Source organism: Triticum aestivum, chromosome 2D (assembly GCF_018294505.1).
Source record: "Triticum aestivum cultivar Chinese Spring chromosome 2D, IWGSC CS RefSeq v2.1, whole genome shotgun sequence".
NCBI classification, from domain to species: domain Eukaryota; kingdom Viridiplantae; phylum Streptophyta; class Magnoliopsida; order Poales; family Poaceae; genus Triticum; species Triticum aestivum.
In genome coordinates, this window is record NC_057799.1 from 359877070 (window position 1) to 359889936 (window position 12867).

The following is a 12867-nucleotide window of genomic DNA, read 5'->3' on the forward strand; positions in this document are numbered from 1 at the left end:
GAACTACCTTCGGTACATCAAAACACATAAACTCATAATACCGATCGTCACAGAACTTTAAGCGTGCGGTCCCTACGGGTACGAGAACTATGTAGACATGACCGAGACACGTTTCCGGTCAATAACCAATAGCGGAACCTGGATGCTCATATTGGCTCCTACATATTCTACGAAGATCTTTATCGGTCAAACCGCATAACAACATACGTTGTTCCCTTTGTCATCGGTATGTTACTTGCCCGAGATTCGATCGTCGGTATCTCAATACCTAGCTCAATCTCGTTACCGGCAAGTCTCTTTACTCGTTCCGTAATGCATCATCCCGCAACTAACTCATTAGTCACATTGCTTGCAAGGCTTATAGTGATGTGCATTACCGAGAGGGCCCAGAGATACCTCTCCGACAATCAGAGTGACAAATCCTAATCTTGATCTATGCCAACTCAACAAGTACCATCGGAGACACCTGTAGAGCACCTTTATAATCACCCAGTTACGTTGTGACGTTTGGTAGCACACAAAGTGTTCCTCCAGTAATCGGGAGTTGCATAATCTCATAGTCATAGGAACATGTATAAGTCATGAAGAATGCAATAGCAGTAAACTAAACGATCAAGTGCTAAGCTAACGGAATGGGTCAAGTCAATCACATCATTCTCCTAATGATGTGATCCCGTTAATCAAATGACAACTCATGTCTATGGCTAGGAAACTCAACCATTTTTGATAAACGAGCTAGTCATGTAGAGGCATACTAGTGACACTATGTTTGTCTATGTATTCACACATGTATTATGTTTCCGGTTAATACAATTCCAGCATGAATAATAAACATTTATCATGATATGAGGAAATAAATAATAACTTTATTATTGCCTCTAGGGCATGTTTCCTTCACTGGCGTGGGTGCCGTTCTGGTGAATAGGGCTCGAGGGGTGCACAAGGGGATAAGAATGACCAAAGGATGGGCAAACTGCTCCAGGTATGCACAAAAATCCGCCAAGGGATGCAGGTGTCATGCTGGTTTGGTTGGTGGTCACCGGTGGTGCTATAGCGCGGGGTAAATATCTCATCGCCCTTTGGTCATGACGAGGGGGTGTGAGGGTGATAGAAGGGCATCAACAACATCTCCAGCTGGTTGGCTGATGCCTAAGGCATCGACACGCGCGAGTGCATTTCATGACGGTACGCTCACTTATGGGAAGATTTGGTGGCGGTCAATCTGCTGGCTTCTACGCGTCCCATTGGCTGTTTGGGTCCCATTGGTTAGTGCTTACTTTTAAACGTCATTAGGTGTTGGTTTGTTCAAAAAAGAGTTTGAATTCAAATTAAAAGAGAATGTTTGAATTGAACCAGGGCTCAAAGTGACAAGTTCCTTGGCGGAACTCGAGGTTTAGGAGGTTTGGGGCAAGGTTTCTCACATATTCCAGAAGATGTTTGCTCTAGGTCTTGGTTTCGTCAAATTTGAACCAAAATTAATTTGACCATATTTCGTACTTTTTGAAAAGGAACCAGGTGAGTTTTTCTTATCTAGAAGGGTTTTGGAAGTCCAAACTAAGTGAAGTCATTTTGTTATGATTTCTGTCAAAATTAGAACATAGTATTTTTTAGCATTTAAATGCTAAAAGGTTGATTTTTCAAATGATAGTATAGAAACACTTTTAATCAACACCAAAAATAAATTTTGGTACCAGTGATGTTCCAGGGTATTGTAAACCCTAACTTTGATTTTCTTTTAAGGAATAGTTACTTCACAAGTTTTTGCACTTGCAACTACATCCTTTTTAGTGTTTAAGTGCTAAGAAGGTTTTGAGCTAGTCTTGGGCAACTAATATTATCAGAAAAATAATTTCGCCAAGTGCTCCAATGCCATGTCTAGACGCAACTCCTTTCTTGTATAACCAACCACACAAAGGTAGTACTCTCTCCGTATAAAGAGGTTATAATTTTTTTAATCAGATGTATATACACATGTTTTAGTATGTTTGTTCATTTATTTTAATCCGTATATAGTTATATTAACATATCTAAAACATCTTATATTTGTGAATGAGGGAGTAGAACGCTAATGTTGTTCGTTGGACAATCTCTCAAGGCAATGGCCCAGCTCCTCTTTTTTTAGTTGCTTCGTAGCAACACACATACATTCATGTACGTAGGTCCGGGTCTTGTATGCAATACCGGTTGTGTCTGTCTCCCTCTGTATGTACGTATATCTTATGAGACACGATACCGGTTGCACCCCTTGTATCTATATATATATGTGCCTAGTGCACGATCAATGAGATATCGATGCACCAAACCATTCTCTACACTGATAACGTGTTATATAGTAATCTACTAGGTAGAATAAAAGTAATATCATAATATGAACAGGAAATCAAGTACAGTATATCCTTGTCGAAGAGATATGCATAGGTGATTGCTAGTACTGCATAAAGAGTGTGGATGGTCCCACGTAGCACATCACAGATCATATAAAAGGAAGTTAATACAAGAGCAAAACATATCCTCCTCTACTTTTCGCAAGTAGTAGGAAACAGTAGAGTGGTGGTAGCGGGTGGAAACAATCATTTTACTATATCTCCTCTGGGGTCGCCCCCCTCGCGGATGGCGGTTAACCACCGCCGTTGCCGAGAACTCCCCCAGCAACCCAACCCCCTCCGTCGCTGCTAGTGTTCGGCACCGGGCAAAGCCCGTGCGTGCGATGGTGATGGCGGAGGGCCTCTCCTCCCTTTCCCGGATCCGCGGGCGGCGTGGGCGCCTAGATCCGCGGGGTGCGGTCCACCCGGCGGCGACGGGCTTACGGCGGCATGCGCGGCCCCCAGATCCATGAGGTGCGGGTCTCCCGATGGCGGCGGGCTCGGGCGGCAGCAGGCTAGGGCGACGGCGTGGGCCGCACTGCAGCGGATCGCGTCGCACTGGTCCTCGCAGACGAATTGGACCTGAGGCGGCGGCCCCGGTAGACATGGCGGTGACGTCCTCGGCAGGTGTCGCTCGCGAGTGGTGGATGGACGGCTTCTTGACCGCGTGGGCAGTGAGTTGTCAGTGGATCTCCTCCTTGCTATATCCTCTCTTCCGCTGCTCTTGGTGGCTTGTGGTCTCGGTCGTCGACCCCGGTGCGTTGGCGGGAGTTGGTAGAGGTGGCTTCGGACTAGAGGGAACTCTGGATGGCCCACTCGTCCAGACAGTGGCGACGACCACGGTCGCCGCTTTCCTTCCTCCGGGCGCCGTCGAGGTCCTCCCCTCCATTCTGACCCCTTACCCGGGTGAAGACCCCAAAAACCCTTGGATTATGCAGCGGCGGTACAACGTGTGTCGTGTTCTTCTTGGAGGCGCCGCCTAGGGCGTTCGTGTGCTCCGTTAGAGGACTTGCAGGCGGAGGGAATGGGACCAGTGGTACCAGGTGGCGTTCGCGAAGGTGAAGCGGGCGTGGCATCTGACATGTCGACAACGGTGGGTCTCGGTGGCACGGGGCAGCGGGGTCATGGCGATTGTCGCGTGGTGATGGCCGCGCGCAGGATGGTGGCACTGTCTGGCATCGTGATGGCATCGATGGCAGTTGGGCCTGACAAGGTATATGCGTTGATCTCTCCTAAAGATGGGACGACGGAATATGATGGCGGTGGATTCTTCAATGTGCGCATGCGGTGTGTGCTGAGGGTCTCCTATACCAGTTGGTGCTCTAGGCTTGTTGTCAGGCAGTCTGGGGTGATCACCGGATTAGATGGGGAGCGTGGATGCGCCAGGGCACTCCATGAGACTTGTAGGTGGTAGCGATTGAGGTCGTTAGAAAGATGACTTTGAGTCGATCCATGTATCTATTTTATGGGACTATTGAAAAGGGTAATCCTCATTTTTGAAAAAGGAAAAACAGCATGGCTTGTGTAGCTATGCTGCCAAGACTGATTGGACGATAAATAAGCTTCAGTCTGCCGTTGGCTTTAGTCTGAGGCGTCGGTTTCGATCGAAAGATGGAACTGTTGTGATCAGGCGGGCGTGTCGTCAAATCATCTGTGTCTATCGATGGTTGACCCGGTGCTGATATCCTCGAACGTCTGTCATGAAAGATCTTAAACCGGGTCTAATCAGGGACCCTTTCAAGACGGTGCCGCGCATAGTGCTTGTCCACAAGTAGTCAAGCGATTTGATGAGAGGAGTTAAGACGAGCAAGAAGACGAGAAACAGCACCTAAGCTAGCTGCTAGACCACCTCACTGATTTGTCAGCTGCTAGTGCAGTCACTCAACTTTCCCAAAATTGACCGGATTTGATTTGATTTGACTTGATTTTCAGCTACTATTGTGTCATATATCAGTGCTTGTGAGACAAGCTGACATGGGTGTTCACCAAAAGAAAAGGAAAAACGGAATAAATATGATGGGATAAAGTGACAATAATTGTTTGTAAATTAAGAAGTGTAGCTTCATCGGTACCTCGAGTGGAGGCGCCTCACCAATTAACTTTTTTTGAGTGGCGCCTCACCAATTAACTTTGTGCAAGAAAATGTTTTTTTAATGGAGGAGGACCCCGGCCTCTGCATCTGGACGATGCATGCAGCCACTTTATTAATTATTCACACAATAACTTACAAAGTCATACAATAGTAAGACTAAAGCCACCGTCTATGCAACATATGTCGCTACTCCTATCCAGTTGATGTAGGGATGCTGATAGTCTGGGCCTAATGCCAAACAGATCTCGCAGCCAAGCCTAACATCCAAGACCCGAGGTCCCAACCAGGACGCCTGCCGGGTATAGGGCACCCACCAGTCCGGCGCACTCCGCCGCAGCCACATGCCACCAATCCATCTTCAGTGATGTACTGTTGCATCTACCTTGCCCGGTCTAGCTGTCGTCGACGCCACCACGACGCCAGACAACGCCACCATCATGTGATCCCATCATCACACGCCCACCGGTCAGACCCCGCTGCTCCATGCCGCCGAGACCCGCCGTCGTCGACGCGAGAGAAGGCACGCCACACCACCTCACGCCTCTTCCATCCGGCGCCGGTCCACAAACGATGCCCCCAATAGGGAACACGACACCGCAGCGCCGCCTTCATCCGATCCGGAGATCTTAGGATTTCTCCCGGAGCGGCACGAGCAAGTTGACGATAGTTGCTTGACGATGCCTTCATCAAGGTAACAACGTAGACGCCGCCATCGCCTGCCATGACCGGAGTCGGCTCGGTTTTCACCGGCGACTATGTCTCCCCAACTCGCCGCCCGTGCTAATAGTGGGATCTAAGATCCGTCACTACCAGCCTGGCCAACCGCCTTCGGTGGAGAAGGCAGCCACCACCACCATGCCCGGGCCAAGAGACCCGGACGTCCTCGTGCCGCGAAGATTACCCAGGGGGATCTCCTCTTGCCGTTGTCGAGATGAGACGCAGCCGCAGTGGATCTCGATCTAAACCCCTCGGACCCAGATCAGATCTCATCGCGACCAAAATCTCATCCGCCAAACGACCGCCGGAGATCTCCTAGCCACCGCCAACCCGTTGCGCACTGTCGTTAGAGGAGGAGGGACATGGACGCCGCTGCCCCCACGCGTTACCACCGGCCGAGGACTGCGCCGCCGCCGCCTCAACACAGGGGCTTCGCCCTGCGGCGTCATCAGCAATGGCGGCGGTAGTGGGAGGCGATGGAGGGGGAGGTCTGAGGGCAGTGTGGACGGGGACTCACCGGGGGCGGCACGGCGCCGCCGCCTCGGGGGAGAGAGGTCGCGAGCAGACAAAGAAACATAGATCACATGTGCGAGAGACAAAGAAACATAGATCAGGGGCCAGCAGGGAGAAGAACATACTCCCTCCATCTGATGGCTTCATTGACCCAGGATTATTGGACGGAAAGAGTAGTTATTGCATTCGCAAAAAAGAAAAAAAGAGTAGCTATTGGAGTCACGAGAATTTTGTGATTGTATATACTCCGACAACCACCACGAACCTGAGGATGGGTGTGCACTAGGTACCTGCCGTCTTCCTTCACACCTCCATCTGATGGCTTCATTGACCCAGGATGTGGAACGCCTAGTTAGGTACGTCTCCCTAATAAGGACACTGAAAGAACATCCACATTTTGTAGTTGAGGTCCAAATCTGACTGGTATGCACTGTGAAATGGTCACCTACAGCCCCTTCGCCCGAGATCATATCTAGAGTACCTTGCCCTGTGCAAATATTGGAGTGGCTTGCCAAGTTGTGGAACTGCTGAACGAGATGTTTGCTTCTTCTTCTTCTTCTTTTTTTGAAGCACCAACCGTCAACCGTAGAACAATAGTTCTCCGGTAATTTTCATTAAACAAAATAGATATGTACAAACTACAATCTAACAGTTACAAAGCTATGATGGTACAAGATGTTTGCTGAACAAGATGTTTGCTCCTTTTTTTATTTTGAGAAACGAACGAGATTTTTGCTAGGTCAGCAATATACAAACCCGAGAGCTGGGGTGTTTCTGTCGCTTTTCTTCATTGCAAGGGAAGGGCCAATAAGACGGCCACGCATCTTTTTGTCTCTTCAGATATTGTACATTTTTATTAATTTTCTTCAGGTTCCTTTCCTTCTTTCTAGCTTTTCATCAGTTTTCTTCGGTTTTTTCAAAGAACCAAAAAACTGTTTTTTCAACACATGTCAACTTTTTCCCTCACAATGTACATTTTTCGTATATATGAGGAATATTTCTTACACATTTTTTACATTGTTTAAAAATCTGATTAACATCTTTTAAAAATATATGATTCGGACTCTATTTGTTTCTCATACACTCTCTACATATTTGGTATACAACTGTAATATTTTTTTTGCAGGTTTAACATTTCTTAAATATTTGATTAACTTTTCTTAAGAAAATATTGATGTCTAATTTTCACACAACTTTACAATTTCGGTATACATCAGCAACATTTTTTTATATACATTAAATTTTTCAAATACATGATTGATATATTTTTAAAATATATTTTATGCTTGCTTTTTTCATACAAATAGTATTTTTATGCCCGTGACGGGTCGCTCCTCCGACCCACGTGCTGCCGTCGGCCGGCCGTCCGCACGCCTCCCCGCCGACGGGCTCGCCGGCCCCTCCCCGCGCGCCTTCCCTCCGACGGGCGCCGGCCCCTCCCCGCGCACCTCCCCGTCGACGGGTGCCGGATCCTCCTCGCGCGCCTCCCCTCCGACGAGCTCGCCGGCCAGTCCCCACCTCCGGCGGCTGCCACGCGCCGTCCCAGCCTCCCTCCGCTGCCGCAAACCGCCATCCCTGCCCTGCGCCTACACCCCGAGCCCCTCCGCCGTGCACCGCCACTCTGAGCCCCGCCGCCCTGCGCCTGTCACCCCCCGCCTTGCGCAGCATCCTACCGACCGGACCATCCGCCGGCCGAATCCAGCCTCACCCCCGAGCTTCGTCTTCTTCCTCGCCGAGACACGCGACAACCACCCTAGTTCGGGCGTAGCAAGTACCTCAGTACGAGTTAAAAACGGTGGTCCGTTCGGAATAGAAGAAATGGCAGAAATTCAAATTGTAAAAGTTCAAGCAAAAAAAGAAACCCCATGAAAATCCTGCTTAGTAAGTACCTCAGTACGTAAAATGAGAGAAGTTCAGAACACCGTTGTCAAAAAAATGTTGAGTTAAAAAAAAGAAACAAAACAAAACATTTTCTTTTTGAATAAAATATCATTCAGTTCGATGATACAAACCATGCAAGTACAGGGGCGACGATACAGCAAACCATTGAAAATTTACGAGCAAAAATATTACCCAAAAACAGAGCAAAGTCTAGTTAGTGAAAACATGCTTAGTACAAACTCATGCAAACATCAGAACAAGTACTTTTTTTTTAAATCATTCAAAATTACTCTGCAAAAAATAGCTCAGTACAAACACACACATATAACAGTACGAGTACTCTGTTTTTCAGACGGGAAACAGCAGGATCCGTCTTCCGTATTCTTTCGCATTTTCGGTAGCTTTTCAATGATATATTATTTGCACCATTTCAATAACATTTTTAACAAAATCACGTTCCAAACCAACTTTAACGGTATTTGAATTCGTATTTAAACTGTAAGGAACTAGAAAAAACTTTCTATACGCAAAAGTTGCGCATTTTCCATAGCTTTCCAACGCCGTATCGTTTGCGTCAATCCGACAAAACGTTCGCAAAAACAGCGAAAATACTTTTCGCCCAGAATTTCACCATTTTTCAAATTACTTTTAAATCATATAGAATTTGAAAAAATAGTAGATACATGGAAGATGCGTATTTTCACAAGCTTTCCAACGCCATCTCATTTGCTCAATTCCGACAAACTGTTTGGAAATTAAGTCCAAAATACGATTTGCGTTTTCAGTTAAAAAAACGGTTTTTTTAAAACTGCTCTTAAACCATAAATTTTTTGCAAAAACAAATTATAAAAATGTAATGTAGATGTCTAGAGCTTTCCAACAATATATTACACGCCCCGTTTCGATAAAAAAATTGCAAAAAAATTGAACTAAAGAAGATGATTTTTAACAGAAACACAAAGCATCAGTTCAAGCGCTCGAATTTCATCAGTTCATGTAGGGTAACAGAATAATATTCTGTTACGCGTAACAGAATAGCCCATATATATATATATATATATATATATATATATATATATAGGGTAGCACTATTCTAATCCCAGGATCAGAATAACTATTTGGATCACGGCACGCTCTATATAGGCGGCGACGAGTTCCCGAATTCCGAAAACTTTGCACATTAGAGAAACTCCCAAAATCAAGCCGCCACCTCCGCCACCCTCCCAAGATCGCGCCGCCACCACCGCGGATCACGCCGCCACCACCGACATTCTCCCCGGATCGCGCCGCTACACCCGGATCGCCCCGCCACATCCCCCTTCTCGGATCGCCCTGCCACCGCCTCATCCCTCCCCAAATCGTGCCGCCACCGCCGCCCTCCCCTGTCGCGCTGCCACCGCCGCCCACCCTCCTCTACAAGGCGTCCCTACTCATCGACCCCCAACGCCGGCGCGCATCCATCCGTCCCTCTACGCCGCCGCGCCTCCCCGGACATCCAGTCTGCCTCTGGCCTCGCCCAGTACTCCTCCCGGTGACGAACCCATGCCTCGCGCGCCTCCTCCCTGCTCTCTCCCGGCCATGTGCGCCTCCTCGGTTGTGACGCCCCCGATTCAATCGTACACTAATCATGCACGCAAACGTGTACGATCAAGATCAAGGACTCACGGGAAGATATCACAACACAACTCTAAAAACATAAATAAGTCATACAAGCATCATAATACAAGCCAGGGGCCTCGAGGGCTCGAATACAAGTGCTCGATCATAGACGAGTCAGCGGAAGCAACAATATCTGAGTACAGACATAAGTTAAACAAGTTTGCCTTAAGAAGGCTAGCACCAACTAGGATACAGATCGAAAGAGGCGCAGGCCTCCTGCCTGGGATCCTCCTAAACTACTCCTGGTCGTCGCCAGCGGCCTGCACGTAGTAGTAGGCACCTCCGGTGTAGTAGGAGTCATCGTCGACGGTGGCGTCTGGCTCCTGGGCTCCAGCATCTGGTTGCGACAACCAGGTAGAAGGGAAAAGGGGGAAAGAGGGAGAAAAGCAACCGTGAGTACTCATCCAAAGTACTCGCAAGCAAGGATCTACACTACATATGCATGGGTATATGTGTAAAGAGGCAATATCGGTGGACTGAACTGCAGAATGCCAGAATAAGAGGGGGATAGCTAGTCTTGTCAAAGACTACGGTTCTAGCAGCCTCCATCTTGCAGCATGTAGAAGAGAGTAGATGGTAAGTTCACCAAGTATCATCGCATAGCATAATCCTACCCGGCGATCCTCCCCTCGTCGCCCTGTATGAGAGCGATCACCGGGTTATATCTGGCACTTGGAAGGGTGTGTTTTATTGAGTATCCGGTTCTAGTTGTCATAAGGTCAAGGTACAACTCCAAGTCGTCCTGTTACCGAAGATCACGGCTATTCGAATAGATAAACTTCCCTGCAGGGGTGCACCACATAACCCAACACGCTCAATCCCCTTTGGCCGGACACACTTTCCTGGGTCATGCCCGTCCTCGGAAGATCAACACGTCGCAGCCCTACCTAGGCACAACAGAGAGGTCAGCACGCCGGTCTAAATCCTATGGCGCAGGGGTCTGGGCCCATCGCCCATTGCACACCTGCACGTTGCGAGGGCGGCCAGAAGCAGAACTAGCCCCCTTAATACAAGAGCAGGCTTACGTTCCAATCCGGCGCGCGCCGCTCAGTCGCTGACGTCACGAAGGCTTCGGCTGATACCACGACGCCGAGTGCCCATAACTGTTCCCGCGTAGTTGGTGAGTGCGTATAGGCCAGTGGCCAGACTCAGATCAAATACCAAGAACTCGTTAAGCCTGTTATTTTGAAATAACCGCGAACGCCGACCAGGGCCAGGCCCACCTCTCGCCTAGGTGGTCTCAACCTGCCCTGTCGCTCCGCCACAAAGTAACAGTCGGGGGCCGTCGGGAACCCAGGCCCACCTCTACCGGGATGGAGCCACCTGCCCCTTCAGCCCCCATCTCCGAACAGTACCATAAGTAATGTAACAGTATAAAGTATATAGCATATGCCCGTGATCACCTCCCGAAGTGATCACGGCCCAGTAGTATAGCATGGCAGACGGACAAGAGTGTAGGGCCACTGATGGAATGCTAGCATCCTATACTATGCATTTAGGATTGCAGGTAAGGGTAACAACTGTAGCATCAATGACAGGCTATGCAATAGAATAGGATTAACCGAAAGCAGTAACATGCTACACTACTCTAATGCAAGCAGTAGAGAGAAGAATAGGCGATATCTGGTGATCAGGGGGGGGGGGGGGCTTGCCTGGTTGCTCTGGCAAGAATGAGGGGTCGTCAACACCGTAGTCGTACTTGGTAGCGGCGATGTCGGTCTCGGTGTCTAGCGAGAGAAGAGGGGGAAGAAACAATAAATATAATGCAAACATGTGCATGACATGACAACGAACGGTGCTAGGCGTACCCTAACGCAGTAGGAGGTGATACCGGCGAAGGGGGAAAACATCCGGGAAAGTATCCCTGGTGTTTCGCGTTCTCGGATAGATGAACCAGAGGGGGAAAGTTGCGTGTTCGCTATTCTAGGGATGTGTGGCGGACAAACGGGCTGCGTACCCGGATTCGCCTCGTCGTTCTGAGCAACTTTCATGTACCAAGTTTTTCCATCCGAGCTACAGTTTATTTTATATTAATTTTAAAAGATTTAATCAATTTTCTGAATTTATTTATCTTATTAATTCTAACATTATCCAGAATAGTGTCTGCTGATGTCAACATGATGCAATGCTGAGGTCATCAATCAACAATGCGGTTGACTTGGTCAACTAACGTGTGGGTCCCGGTTGTCATAGACTGTTAGCTAATTAACCTAGTTAATTAGTTTAATCTAAACAGATTAATTACGTTAAGCTAAATAATTAAGTTAATTAATTCATTTATTAATTAATTTAATTAGTATTTACTATATTTTTTAATTCTTTTTTTGTTCCAGTGGCTGGGCCCCGCGTGCAGTGGCACAGAGGCCTTAGCGGGCGCTGGGCGCGGGCATGCGTCCATGGCCACCAGGGGAGCGAACTCCGCCAGGAGGGAGGGCGCGGTTCGGCGTGCGACGAGCGTGGCGCGGACGCAGGCGGCAGGCGGTGGAGCTGCGAGGCCCGGCGTGGCAGAGTGCGCGCGCGAGCGCGGTAACCACGGAGGAGGGTAGAGAGGGAGCACGGGGAGGTGCTCACGTTCGTCGTGAGAAGGGGGCGGCGAGGCTTGATGGAGCCGTTGGGGAAGAGGACGGGGAGGACATCCGATGGCGAAGCGGCGTCGACGAGGTAGAGGCGGTGAGGTGGCGCCGGTGAGGTGACGCCGCGGAGGAGGACGGAGGCGCGGCGGGGCGGGCAACGGGCGACGTGCGGGCCGCCGGCGACGAGGGCGGCGGGGCCATGGCGCGCGACGGTAGCGGGGGGGTCGGGGGCGTCGGTTGCCCCCCGATCCAGATCCACTCAGGGGCGGGGTGGGGAAGACGAGAGGGATCGGGGGAGTGGGGGGTTGTGGGGGTGTGCGCTAGGTCACAGGGGAAGTGGGGAATAAGGGAGGTAGGGTGGGCCGGCCAGGAGGGCCTGGTAGCCCTGTTGGGCCGAACGGCCCAGGGGAGGGGGTCTTCCTTCGTTCTTTTTATTTTTGCTTTGTTCTTTTGTTTTACTTTTCTTGTAATCTTTTACTTTTATTAATTTTCATTTACTTCTAATCGGTGTTATTTTAGTATCAATAAAAATACAAAAGTGGCAGCTAAAATAGTGTTACAATTTATGCCGCTGCCACAAACAGTTGAGCACTGAAATAAAATAGTTTTGAAATTGTTTCTTATTTTTAAAAGCATTTGAATAACTATTTTGCCACAGTTTATTTATTATAGTGCATTTTAACACTTCATAAAAGTGTGGTTTCTCCATCGATATTACATACGATTTACTTTTCATATTTAGAACATTTTAGTTTTGGCATTTGAAAACTTTTGTTGTTGGCCTTGTCTTTGAATTTGAATTCGAATCGGTTTTGAATCAACGCGAGTTTACCAATAGTAAGCGAGGTGACGTGGCATCATTAACGTGGTATTACTGTAGCCGAATTATCCGGGCGTCACAATTCTCCTCCACTATAAGAAATCTCGTCCGGAGATTTAAGAGGTAGTGAAAGGGGGAAAGGTTTGGTAACGAATCTAGCGGGTCTTCTCATTCTGGCTTGCTCTTCTCGAAGAGGCCGGTCCAATACATTGATGTCTTCATTTCTCTGCTTCAGGTCATCATGATGAA